The sequence below is a fragment of the Schistocerca nitens genome, chromosome 2, assembly GCF_023898315.1.
Source record: "Schistocerca nitens isolate TAMUIC-IGC-003100 chromosome 2, iqSchNite1.1, whole genome shotgun sequence".
NCBI lineage: Eukaryota > Metazoa > Arthropoda > Insecta > Orthoptera > Acrididae > Schistocerca > Schistocerca nitens.
The window spans coordinates 4,068,437-4,081,681 of NC_064615.1; the positions used below are offsets into that span (position 1 = coordinate 4,068,437).

The 13,245-nt window shown below is 53.1% G+C and overlaps 1 protein-coding gene across 2 annotated transcripts in view; it reads left to right on the forward strand.

The window, feature by feature from the left end:
• LOC126235666 (ATP-binding cassette subfamily C member 4-like) overlaps positions 1-13,245 on the forward strand; it is a 297,379-nt gene that overhangs the window by 156,203 nt on the left and 127,931 nt on the right. The window lies entirely within an intron of this gene.

The following is a 13,245-nucleotide window of genomic DNA, read 5'->3' on the forward strand; positions in this document are numbered from 1 at the left end:
CCCCTCTTCTCGTTGCCCCCCTCTTCTCGTTGCCCCCCTCTTCTCGTTGCCCCCCTCTTCTCGTTGCCCCCCTCTTCTCGTTGCCCCCCTCTTCTCGTTGCCCCCCTCTTCTCGTTGCCCCCCTCTTCTCGTTGCCCCCCTCTTCTCGTTGCCCCCCTCTTCTCGTTGCCCCCCTCTTCTCGTTGCCCCCCTCTTCTCGTTGCCCCCCTCTTCTCGTTGCCCCCCTCTTCTCGTTGCCCCCCTCTTCTCGTTGCCCCCCTCTTCTCGTTGCCCCCCTCTTCTCGTTGCCCCCCTCTTCTCGTTGCCCCCCTCTTCTCGTTGCCCCCCTCTTCTCGTTGCCCCCCTCTTCTCGTTGCCCCCCTCTTCTCGTTGCCCCCCTCTTCTCGTTGCCCCCCTCTTCTCGTTGCCCCCCTCTTCTCGTTGCCCCCCTCTTCTCGTTGCCCCCCTCTTCTCGTTGCCCCCCTCTTCTCGTTGCCCCCCCTCTTCTCGTTGCCCCCCTCTTCTCGTTGCCCCCCCTCTTCTCGTTGCCCCCCCTCTTCTCGTTGCCCCCCCTCTTCTCGTTGCCCCCCCTCTTCTCGTTGCCCCCCTCTTCTCGTTGCCCCCCCTCTTCTCGTTGCCCCCCCTCTTCTCGTTGCCCCCCCTCTTCTCGTTGCCCCCCCTCTTCCTCGTTGCCCCCCCTCTTCTCGTTGCCCCCCCTCTTCTCGTTGCCCCCCCTCTTCTCGTTGCCCCCCCTCTTCTCGTTGCCCCCCCTCTTCTCGTTGCCCCCCCTCTTCTCGTTGCCCCCCCTCTTCTCGTTGCCCCCCCCTCTTCTCGTTGCCCCCCCTCTTCTCGTTGCCCCCCCTCTTCTCGTTGCCCCCCCCTCTTCTCGTTGCCCCCCCTCTTCTCGTTGCCCCCCCTCTTCTCGTTGCCCCCCCTCTTCTCGTTGCCCCCCCTCTTCTCGTTGCCCCCCCTCTTCTCGTTGCCCCCCCCTCTTCTCGTTGCCCCCCCTCTTCTCGTTGCCCCCCCTCTTCTCGTTGCCCCCCCTCTTCTCGTTGCCCCCCCTCTTCTCGTTGCCCCCCCCTCTTCTCGTTGCCCCCCCCCTCTTCTCGTTGCCCCCCCTCTTCTCGTTGCCCCCCCCTCGTTCTCGTTGCCCCCCCTCTTCTCGTTGCCCCCCCTCTTCTCGTTGCCCCCCCTCTTCTCGTTGCCCCCCCTCTTCTCGTTGCCCCCCCTCTTCTCGTTGCCCCCCCTCTTCTCGTTGCCCCCCCTCTTCTCGTTGCCCCCCCTCTTCTCGTTGCCCCCCCCTCTTCTCGTTGCCCCCCCTCTTCTCGTTGCCCCCCCCTCTTCTCGTTGCCCCCCCCCCTCTTCTCGTTGCCCCCCCCCTCTTCTCGTTGCCCCCCCTCTTCTCGTTGCCCCCCCCTCTTCTCGTTGCCCCCCCCTCTTCTCGTTGCCCCCCCCCCTCTTCTCGTTGCCCCCCCCCCTCTTCTCGTTGCCCCCCCCCTCTTCTCGTTGCCCCCCCCCTCTTCTCGTTGCCCCCCCCCCTCTTCTCGTTGCCCCCCCCTCTTCTCGTTGCCCCCCCTCTTCTCGTTGCCCCCCCTCTTCTCGTTGCCCCCCCTCTTCTCGTTGCCCCCCCTCTTCTCGTTGCCCCCCCTCTTCTCGTTGCCCCCCCTCTTCTCGTTGCCCCCCCTCTTCTCGTTGCCCCCCCCTCTTCTCGTTGCCCCCCCTCTTCTCGTTGCCCCCCCCTCTTCTCGTTGCCCCCCCCCTCTTCTCGTTGCCCCCCCTCTTCTCGTTGCCCCCCCCCCTCTTCTCGTTGCCCCCCCCCCTCTTCTCGTTGCCCCCCCCCCTCTTCTCGTTGCCCCCCCCCCCTCTTCTCGTTGCCCCCCCCCTCTTCTCGTTGCCCCCCCCCTCTTCTCGTTGCCCCCCCCTCTTCTCGTTGCCCCCCCCTCTTCTCGTTGCCCCCCCCCTCTTCTCGTTGCCCCCCCCCTCTTCTCGTTGCCCCCCCCCCTCTTCTCGTTGCCCCCCCTCTTCTCGTTGCCCCCCCCCTCTTCTCGTTGCCCCCCCCCTCTTCTCGTTGCCCCCCCCTCTTCTCGTTGCCCCCCCCCTCTTCTCGTTGCCCCCCCCTCTTCTCGTTGCCCCCCCCTCTTCTCGTTGCCCCCCCCTCTTCTCGTTGCCCCCCCCCCTCTTCTCGTTGCCCCCCCCCCCTCTTCTCGTTGCCCCCCCCCCTCTTCTCGTTGCCCCCCCCCCCTCTTCTCGTTGCCCCCCCCCCTCTTCTCGTTGCCCCCCCCCCTCTTCTCGTTGCCCCCCCCTCTTCTAGTTGCCCCCCCCCTCTTCTAGTTGCCCCCCCCTCTTCTAGTTGCCCCCCCCCCTCTTCTAGTTGCCCCCCCCCTCTTCTAGTTGCCCCCCCCCTCTTCTAGTTGCCCCCCCCCCTCTTCTAGTTGCCCCCCCCCTCTTCTCGTTGCCCCCCCTCTTCTCGTTGCCCCCCCTCTTCTCGTTGCCCCCCCCCCCTCTTCTCGTTGCCCCCCCCCCTCTTCTCGTTGCCCCCCTCCCCCCTCTTCTCGTTGCCCCCCCCCCTCTTCTCGTTGCCCCCCCCCCTCTTCTCGTTGCCCCCCCTCTTCTCGTTGCCCCCCCCTCTTCTCGTTGCCCCCCCCTCTTCTCGTTGCCCCCCCTCTTCTCGTTGCCCCCCCCCTCTTCTCGTTGCCCCCCCCCCTCTTCTCGTTGCCCCCCCCTCTTCTCGTTGCCCCCCCCCTCTTCTCGTTGCCCCCCCCTCTTCTCGTTGCCCCCCCCTCTTCTCGTTGCCCCCCCCTCTTCTCGTTGCCCCCCCTCTTCTCGTTGCCCCCCCCCCCCTCTTCTCGTTGCCCCCCCTCTTCTCGTTGCCCCCCCCCCCTCTTCTCGTTGCCCCCCCCTCTTCTCGTTGCCCCCCCCCCCTCTTCTCGTTGCCCCCCCCTCTTCTCGTTGCCCCCCCCCCTCTTCTCGTTGCCCCCCCCCCTCTTCTCGTTGCCCCCCCCCTTCTCGTTGCCCCCCCCCCTTCTCGTTGCCCCCCCTCTTCTCGTTGCCCCCCCCCTTCTCGTTGCCCCCCCTCTTCTCGTTGCCCCCCCTCTTCTCGTTGCCCCCCCCTCTTCTCGTTGCCCCCCCTCTTCTCGTTGCCCCCCCCTCTTCTCGTTGCCCCCCCCTCTTCTCGTTGCCCCCCCCCTCTCTCACCTGAAGGCCGACCCATGCGTTCCCGGTTACTGGGTAACATGTAATTCCCCACCCTGGGTAGACAAGTAAGGCAGGCATGTACCCCCTGGTGAAGGCCAGGCCCAGGGAGGGGTGATTGGCTGAGCTGATACCTTCTGACCATGCCGATCGGTCCCTCCGTCTGTTTCTCGGGAGGTGAGACCTGAGGTGTAAACATTCACCTATGGCGGGAGTGCCCCCTGAGAGGGTCCCCACAAGGAAGGAGCGCGCCATCGGAGACGCTGGCAATCATGGGGGATTCCTCCGCAATGGATTTCTCTTCTTCTCTGTCGACTTCTGCCCACAAATGGAAACTTGACCAGCCACCAGTCACAAAAGTACTACCGCCTGCCCCCACAGTTCCTCGTAGTTTCTCGATCTGAGGACGGAAAGGATTTTTCCTCTGTCAACCCTTTCGTTATCCAGAAGGGCGTAGATGCCATAGCCGGATCTGTCAAGTCTTATACCACTAGATCACTCGACGGATTGACTGACGAGGAGATTCAGTCTTTCCTCGCTGAGCAGGGCGTGACGGCTCTCCGTAGGGGTCATGAATAAGGTCAACAATGACCTTGTACCGACCCGGACACTTTTCTTGACCTTTGATAGTTTTCAGCTGCCGTCGTGCATCAAAGAGGGCTATGAGGTTATTTCTGTTCGCCCCTATGTCCCGACACCTACACGCTGCTACCAGTGTCAGCGATTTAATCACACTCGCCAGTCTTGTTCCAATGCAGCTAAATGTGTCACTTGTGGCAGGTATGCCCATGAGGGTTGACTGTCTACCTTCATCTCCTCGTTGTGTGAACTGTCAGGGTGACCATGCAGTGTCCTCCCGCGACTGTCCCATCTACAAGGAAGAACATTGTATACAGGAAATTCGGGTCAAAGAGAATGTGTCCACCTCGGCTGCTCGCAAGCTATTTGCTAGTAGGAAGACCATGCTGCTCCCAGCGGGGAAATATAGTACTGTCCTCGCCTCTCCTTGGACTACCAGGGAGGTGGCAACCCAGACATGCGATCTGACCTTCAGCACTACGGTCGTCCATTCGGCTAGTGCTAAGATCGCACGGTCGACATCTCCTCTTTCTCCCGTCACCCCTCAGACACAAGCACCTTCATCAGCTTCTGCCAAGACGTAGACCCAGAAGTCAGATGCACGGGCCTTCAAGAAGGAACCGCCCTGTGCAGACTTCCTACGCACCTCAAACTCCCAGCCATCGACCAGTACTTCCAGTAAACGACCTTCCAAGAAGGATAATAGGAAGCACAGTTTTCCTTCTCCGCCACGGCGCATTTCTTCTCCTGCGCCACCCAGCGGTTGCCGCCCCAGGCCGTCATCCGTTTCACCTGGCCACACTGCTGGTAGCCAAACATCTGGCCGTTCACCTGCAGAGGAAGCTCCCCCTCCCGGCCATCTTAACAAGATGGCCGATGAACCTATAGAACCAATGGACGATGACTGTCCGCCTACTGATAGCGGCGGCAGTGCTCGCTCGAAGCCAGGCCCTCAGCGGCCTTCGAGGTGACCCCTTCTTTCATCTTCCTTTTCTTCTTACGATGGCACTTATTCACTGTAATATTCTCAGCATTCGCTCCAACTGAGAGGACTTAAAGTTGCTGCTCCGCTTGCACTGTCCGCTCGTCGTAGCCCTCCAGGAAACAAAGCTACGCCCATGCGATCAAATTGTCTTGGCACACTACACCTCTGTGCGTTTTGACCTACCCCTGTGGCAGGTATTCTGGCTCATGGAGAGGTTACGTTGCTGGTCCGGGATAATATTTACTACGATCCCATCACATTGCACACTGGCCTGCAGGCAGTTGCCGTCCGAATTACTCTCCCCACTTTTACATTTTCCATTTGTACCGTTTACACTCAATTGTCGTCTGCCGTTACCAGGGCAGACATGATGCAAATTATTGCTCAGCTACCTGCACCATATTTGTTAACTGGAGACTTCAATGCCCACCATCCCCTTTGGGGCTCTCCACATCCTACCCAAGGGGCTCCCTGTTAGCAGACCTTTTCAACCAGCTCAATGTTGTCTGCCTCAATACTGGCGCCCCCACTTTTCTTTCGGACAAATCTCACACCTATTCCCATTCAGACCTCTCTATATGTACTACCCAACTTGCACGCCGGTTTGAGTGGTATGCACTTTCTGATACATATTCAAGCGAGCACTTCCTGTGTGTTATCCATCTCCTGCATCATACCCCCTCTCCGTGCTCAACTAGTTGGAACGTCTTCAAAGCAGATTGGGGGCTCTTCTCTTCCAGGGCGATTTTTCAGGATCAAACCTTCACAAACTGCGATAGTCAGGTCGCACACCTCACGGAAGTCATTCTCACTGCTGCTGAATATTCCATCCCTCACCCTACTTCTTCTCCACGTCACGTACCGGTCCCCTGGTGGACCGCAGCATGTAGAGACGCTTTACGTGCTCGTCGACGTGCTTTACGCACCTTTAAACGCCACCCTACAGTGGCGAATTGTATCAATTATAAACGTTTACGTGCGCTGTGTCGTCGTGTTATTAAAGAAAGCAAGAAAGCCAGTTGGGCTGCTTTCACAAGCACCTTCAACAGTTTTACTCCTTCTTCTGTTGTCTGGGGTAGCCTGAGCCGGAGAAGGCTTAAGACACCTGTTGGAGGGCGGGCATTCTCCGCACCATGCATACGTGGGGCCTTCGCGGTCGCCTCCCTCTTATTATTCGATCCTTTTTAATGGATCGTCAGTTCAGGGTACGTGTGGGTTCTGTCTTGTCAGACACCTTTCGCCAGGAGAATGGGGTGCCACAAGGTTCAGTTTTGAGCGTCACTCTCTTCGCCATAGTGATCAATCCAATAATGGATTGCCTCCCAGCTGATGTATCAGGCTCCCTTTTCGTGGACGATTTTACCATCTATTGCAGCACGCAGCGTACATGTTTCCTGGAGCGCTGTCTTCAGCGTTCTCTTTACCGTCTTTACTCCTGGAATGTCTCCAATGGCTTCGTTTTTCTGCCGAGAATACGGTCTGTATTAACTTCTGCCGCTGCAAAGAGTTTCTCCCACCGTCCTTACGACTTGGTCCTGATGCTCTCCCATTCGTGGAGACAACAAAATTTTTAGGTCTTACATTTGACAGGAAACTTAGCTGTTCTCTACATGTCATATTTGGCTGCCCGTTGTACCCGTTCTCTAAATGTCCTCAGTGTTCTCAGTGGTATGTCGTGGGGAGCGGATCGAACCACCTATATCGGTCGATCGTCCGCTCCAAGCTAGATTATGGGAGCTTCGTATACTCCTCTGCACAGCTGTCCATCTTATGCTGCCTCAACTCCATACAACATTGGGGTTTACGTCTTGCGATCGGAGCGTTTTGTACTAGTCCCGTCGAGAGTCTTCATGCTGAAGCCGGTGAATTGCCACTCACCTACCGGCGCGATATACTGCTTTGTCGGTATGCCTGTCGGCTACTGTCAATGCCCGACCACCCGTCTTATCATTCCTTTTTTGACGACTGTCTCGACCGTCAATATGGGTTGTATGTATCTGCCCTGCTACCCCCTGGCATTCACGTTCGTTGCTTCCTTCGGCACCTTGGTTTTTCACTCTCTGCAACCTTTCGAGTGGGTGAGAGCCAAACGCCACCTTGGCTCCAGGCTCAGTTTCGCGTTCACCTTGACCTTAGCTCGCTCCCGAAGGAGGTTACCCCAGCTTCGGTATACCGCTTCTGGTTTGTTGAACTTCGTTCGAAGTTCATTAATATGATCTTCCTTTATACAGGTGGCTCTAAGACCAATGACGGTGTCAGGTGTTCTTTTATTGTCGGGGCACACAGTTTAAAATACCGGCTCTATGGCCATTGTTCGGTCTTCACAGCTGAGCTCTTTGCCCTCTACCAGGCTGTTCTTTACATCTGCCACCATCGACATTCTGCTTATGTCATCTGCTCTGTTTCTCTGAGCGCCATCCAGAGCCTCAGTGATCTGTGTCCGGTTCACCCTTTCGTGCACCGGATCCAACGCTCTCCTCAGCAGTTGGTGGACGACGGTTCTCCGGTTAGCTTTATGTGGGTTCCTGGCCATGTCAGTATCCCTGGGAACGAAGCTGCAGATGCCGTGGCCAAGGCTGCGGTCCTCCAGCCTCAGACAGCTTCTTGTTGTGTCCCTTCATCAGATTGTAGCAGGGTAATTTGTCGGCACATTTTATCGCTGTGGCATGCCGATTGGACTTCTTACGGACAACAAGCTTTGGGCCTTGAAACCTCTTCCCGCGGCTTGGACGTCCTCCTCACGCCCGTCTCGGCGGGAGGAGGTCGTTTTGGCCCGTTTACGAATTGGTCACTGCCGGTTCGGCCATCGCCATCTGCTGACGGCTGTGCCGGTGCCGTTCTGCGCATGTGGGCAATTGCTGACAGTCCGCCACATTTTAACGTCCTGTCCAGATTTTACTACACTGCGTCTTTTTACCCTTGTGCCTCACGGTGCATTCCTAACTTAGTCTGGGCGCTAATGACCATTGTAGTTGTGCGCCCTAAAAAACAAAAACTGCACAGAGTGTGACTGACAGTTTGGTGGTGGTGGTGGTGGTGGTGGTGGTGGTGGTGGTGGATGTCACTCAATCTCACCACCACCATCTGAAGGCGCTGGAGGAGGAGGAGGAGGAGGAGGAGGAGGAGGAGGAGGAGGAGGAGGAGGAGGAGGAGGAGGAGGAGGAGGGGGGGGGTTGAGTAGTGGCAGGGATAGTTTGGAAGGTGTAGGGCCACCCTCCAGTGTATGGTGACCTGCCCAACAATCTTATGAGAACTGGAGTTCATAGTTTGGAGACCAGGTGTGGTGTCTTCACTGCAGAAAATTACATGCGAGGCACCATTCAAATCTGTGTGAACAAATGAAGGTGAAATATCATTCTGAGAGCTGAGCCAGATTGATGGATGCTTGCAATGTGGGAGTGCAGTCCATCCAGCAAGGCTGGTATGTTAGAGGGAGAAGTGGTAGCAGATGACTTGACAAATTACTCAGGTATCAGAAGGGGCTCACCTTAGACCAACCCAGTCACTGAAGTACAGAGGTTTAGCTCGAAACTTGTGCAGAGGCTGGGAAGGACGATGGGGTGTTCAGTAGTCATGGTAAAGTATAGCAATCCTCTGTGAGTGATGCCATTGCTAGACCAATACCATTGCTGGCTGGGTGGTATGTGGTGGTGTGGTGACAATGAGTACCACACTCTGCTGGGATTAAAATTACCTTCTGCAATCTGTTGTGATGTTGAGGAGGAACCAAAATGAGTCTCATGAATGCTTGTGCCACAGTTTCAGCTGAGGTGTCTTGAATTTGTGCTTCCTCTGGCCAGCATGTGCAACAGTTGATGGTGGTTATAAGATACTGCTGGACATTAGAGATGGGTGGGGACTGGCAGTAAATATGGCCTGGGTAAACCTTCCTTTAGACTCAGGCAAATGACAAATGGAAGCGCGGACCTTACTACACTGACAAGCGACACAACTGTAGGTCCAGCTGTGAGAGTTTGTGCAGATGCCAGGCCACACACAAACTGACGGGTAACAAGCCTGGCATTAGCAGCTTTAACACTATGGTGGCACAGGTTGTGGGTACTGTCAAAGGGCTGCCAGCAGAAAGTGGTTGATAGGAAAGATTGTGGCTTGCCAGTGGTGTCACAGAACAGTTTCATGTCTGTGCCAAGAATCCAGTGTCTGGATTGTGGCAGTAAGTCTAGCTCCATATTGACCTGTTGGCTGCAGTGAGAGAGACAAAACTGATGCAACCAGTGATCACGACGGACAGTCAGCGACAGTATTGTCAAGTCTCGAAATATGCCGAACTTGCTGCACAGAGACTTAAGTTCCAGCTGGTGGAACTAGCTCACTGAGGAGTATCTGATTGTCTGCTGCAAGGTGTATGTGATGGGTTTGTGGTTTGAAAACATCATAAAGTTCAGAGTCTCCCTGTGTTTGGTGAAAGTAGCAGATTGCCTCATACAGGGCAAACAGAGCCGTGTCATACACACTCCATTGACTTTGTGCAGGCGTAAGCTGCTCCAAAAATAAGGCAAATGATTGCCAGGAACCGCTGAAGTGCTGCTGCACCAATGACTTGCTGGCTGGTGTCAGCCACCAGTGGCAGTTGGGTATCATGTGCAGGGAGCCAGAAGTGCAGCATCAGCAAGGCTGTTCTTTGCAGCGATGGAGGTGGTGCCCATTTGGTGCATCCAAGGAATGTGATTGTTTCCCTTAGTGTTTGAGCCAGCAAGTGTGTCTGTTAGTTCTTTGATGGAGGCTACATCAAGCAGATGGCGGCGATAGAATTTCAGCATCTGTGGAACCGGCAGAGTTCTTGAAGAGTTAAAGGGAGCTGAATTTCCTGAATAGCCTGAACTTTCTCAGATAGGGTAGCAATGCTGATTGCACAAATCTGGTGATGCAGAAATGACACCTGGGAGACTCTGAAGATGCATTTGGAAGGATTAATGATAGCCTCAGAATTGTTTGCCATTGAAACACTGCTGACAGATGTTTCCAGCTTTGCTGCAGCAAAGAAGCAAACAGAAAGATGTTGTTGAGATGGGTGAAGCAAAGGTGTTGTTCATGAAGCATATATTCAATGAATTGCTGCCATGTTTGTGTAGCATTCTGGAAACCAAATTTCATGTAAAGATATTAGAAGAGGCCAAAGGGCATCGTGATGCCTTTATTCAAGATGTCTTCTGTGGTGACTAGTAAGAGGGTCGTTCAGTGAGTCCCTTGAAAAAGATGGAAAAAATTCAGGATTTTTTATTTTTCATCATAATTCCCCTATTAACTCTTTACAGTTTCCCAATTGTTCCTCCAACTTTGTTATCCAGATCTGTGTGGCCGATGACATCCTTAGTCATTTAAATTCAGAAACAAAAAGCCTCTGAGAGTCACATCTAGTTAAAAACAGTGTTTGTTCCAATAATTTGAGCTTTAATTCTGTAATTTTGGCTGTTGAAGGTGCACATATAGCATCCAGTGCTTTCCGGAAAAAGACACAGTTTCAAAGTTTTTTGCGCAATAGTATCTTCTTGGGCTTCACTAAAAGCGACATTCCTTCTCATTCGACTTCTGGAGTAGGCATGGCTGCAGGCTGTGCATCACAGGGGATCTCGTCTGTGTTTGCTGTGCGAAGGAAGAGAATCTTGTTCTTGTTCAAATGAGGATGTATGTCCTCAGTTTCTTCATTAAGCTGGTGCAATAATAATGCATAATACTCCCCAGTTATTGTTTGTCCCTTTTGCAATTAATTGATGTAGGTGACTCTGCATGCATCCCAAAAACATGTGGCCATCACCTTGCCAGCCAGTTTGTCTCTTCATCTTCCTCGGATCCCGTCTGCATTCAAAAACCCGAACCAAAAAACATTCAAAAACTGTTTTGATTACTCCTTAGTCTCTGCAGTATAGTAGGTTAGGGTAGCCATATTTTGTCCACATTTCGGTATTAATGCTGAAACCTGGCAGAAAGTATCAAAACGACCTTGGCCTCACCTTCGAACCTATGGTTGTGTTTGTTCTCCACAGTGAGCAAGCACGGCACTAATCTCTTAGTTTTTTCCCCACATACTATTTTTCATGCAAAACTGAAAGCACTGTACCTTGTGACATACCTATGGCCTCATATATTTCATTCAGTTATTCATCGGTCACTGAAAACAATATTGTGGATTTTATCAGTCATTTCTGGGTGGTCACTTCCACTGGAAATCCTTAATGCAATTTATCTTTTGTGGATGTACAACCGTGTTTAAACTCATTTACCAATTGGTAACAGTGGCAAATGGGAAAGTAGATGTGCTGTGAACTTCATTCAACTCAGCTTTGATCTATTTTGGTGTAAGTCTTTTAAATAGCAAAGTTTAAACAACATTCAAAACTCTCTTCTTACCATCTTTTGAAATAAACAAGAGCTGGTTGCTTCAGTTGACTGGGACAAGGAAACCATGTCCTGGATACCGCTGCAACTCTACCTGGCCTCTAACACACGTGACACTACTAGCAAAAGGTTTTGATATCTTCAGTGCCATCTCTTGGATTTTCTAGTGACTTACTGAACACCCACATATCTGCAAATGAATGCCTTCTTGCAGTCAAGTATTTGGAACACTGAAGTGCCACTGCCAGTTCGGCTGAAATCATGAAGGTTTGGGACTGGATATCTGTCTGGATAGTGCATGCATTAAGAGCGCAATAGTCACTACAGGGTTAGCAGGATGCATTCTTCTTCGGTACGAGATGGAGAGGAGTGGACCAGGCTGGCTAAACAGCAAATGATACCATGTCAAAGCATAACCTCAAATTTGGCTTTAGCAGTGCAAGTTACTCTGATGTGAGGCAGCATTTTCTTCTATTAACTGTGGTGCCAGTCATCGTGCAGATGATGTACTGTACTGTACTGTACTGTACTGTACTGTACTGTACTCTGTCGTACCTCTTGGGTCCTCCATGTGGGCATATGACGCATGGGAAATGGTACAGGTGGTCCTCTTACTGCCCTGTGTTAACAGCATGGACAATTTTTGGCATAAAGTTTTGTGCAACACTGTGGAATGTGATGGCCAAGTAACTGGAGTCCATATTGATGAGATTAGAGCTGGCAGTGTCAGGAAGGAGCCAAAAATGTGCTAAGAAATTGTCACCAACGATTGGCTCTGTGAAGTCTTCAACGAAGAACTGCCAGCTGAAGGTGCAGTGCAGACCTAGATCCACTTGCATTGGGTAGACACTGTAATTGACAGTGGATGAGATGATGATAGCCGGAATGGTATTATTCGCAGATGCCCAGGGGAAAACATACATGGATAGTCACACTGGTCAGAACCAGTGTGTGTCGGGAACCTTCTGTCGGTGATGAGGCAATGCATCTTCTCTGCACACTCATTTGTGGGGATGTTGTCATTTAGGTCGTCACACGGTGGGCGTCAGCGTGGAGCTTTCTCGCCAAATGTGCAATGCCGTCAGCACGTGGTGAGTTGGTCTTCGGAATGTTGATGGTCCCAGTTGTGCCAGAAAAGATGTGTTGGTGCAGGAACAGCTTCAATATTGGCTGAAAGCAGCTAGAATTCTTGACCATGGTGGGTGCTGAGCATTGTGGTCCACAGTGCTGGCTGGCAGTACAGTTCTTGTGTTGGAGGCAGCCCTGATAACAGTAAAATGAGCTCAGCCGGAACACTGGGCTGCAGTGAGGGCTTTGACCACAGTGTCAGCAAGGGCCACTAGTTGTTGCAGTGAAAGATTGTCGAGTTGCAGGACGGCACATGCCTGGCCAGGCAGCCGGTTCACCATAGCATCTGGAGCAGTTTGTCCCAGTACTGACTACGCTGCAGACGTGGTGCAGGAGTTCTGCCATAAATGTCATCAGTAATCAGTTGATGTATGCTCTCCACTGGAGACAGGGAGAATGGCCTACGAAGTCCATCTTGAGGTGACGGTGTAGCTCGACGAGTGGTGGTGTGGTGGTGATATCGGCAACCTCGGCAGCTTAGTGGTGGTACAGCTTACTGGCCACATACGCACAATTTGTATGTTCAGATGTTATGCCACAACAATGGAAACTAACTTCAACCTGCATGAACTAAAGAGCTGGTTGGGTAGTGGAGAAAGATGGTAGTTGGATGGTGACCTGGGAAACTGTATAATGCAGCTCACCAGCAGATGATGGGGCAATATTCTCAGAAACAGCAGCTCAGTCAGTGGAAACGACCTCATCAGAGTTCATATCATGATGTACCACAAAAGCCTTTGTTAGCTGGGTGTCACTACTTCGGCAAATTTGCATAGGATGTAGAACAGACAGTCTGGTACATGACACAAAGTTAACATTTATTGATAGCTCTGTTGGTAGAAGAAACTAGTCACAGAAACAATCGTACAGTCATGACCACTTCTAGAAGCAGAACATCAGATATCTTCTCTGCTACACAATCCTGCAGAAATGGGCATTCAGTGGGATGACACTACAGTTAGGAGGAATTGGATACCACACTTGCAAACTGTCTTGCAATGACACAAACCATTTGTTTAATGCTT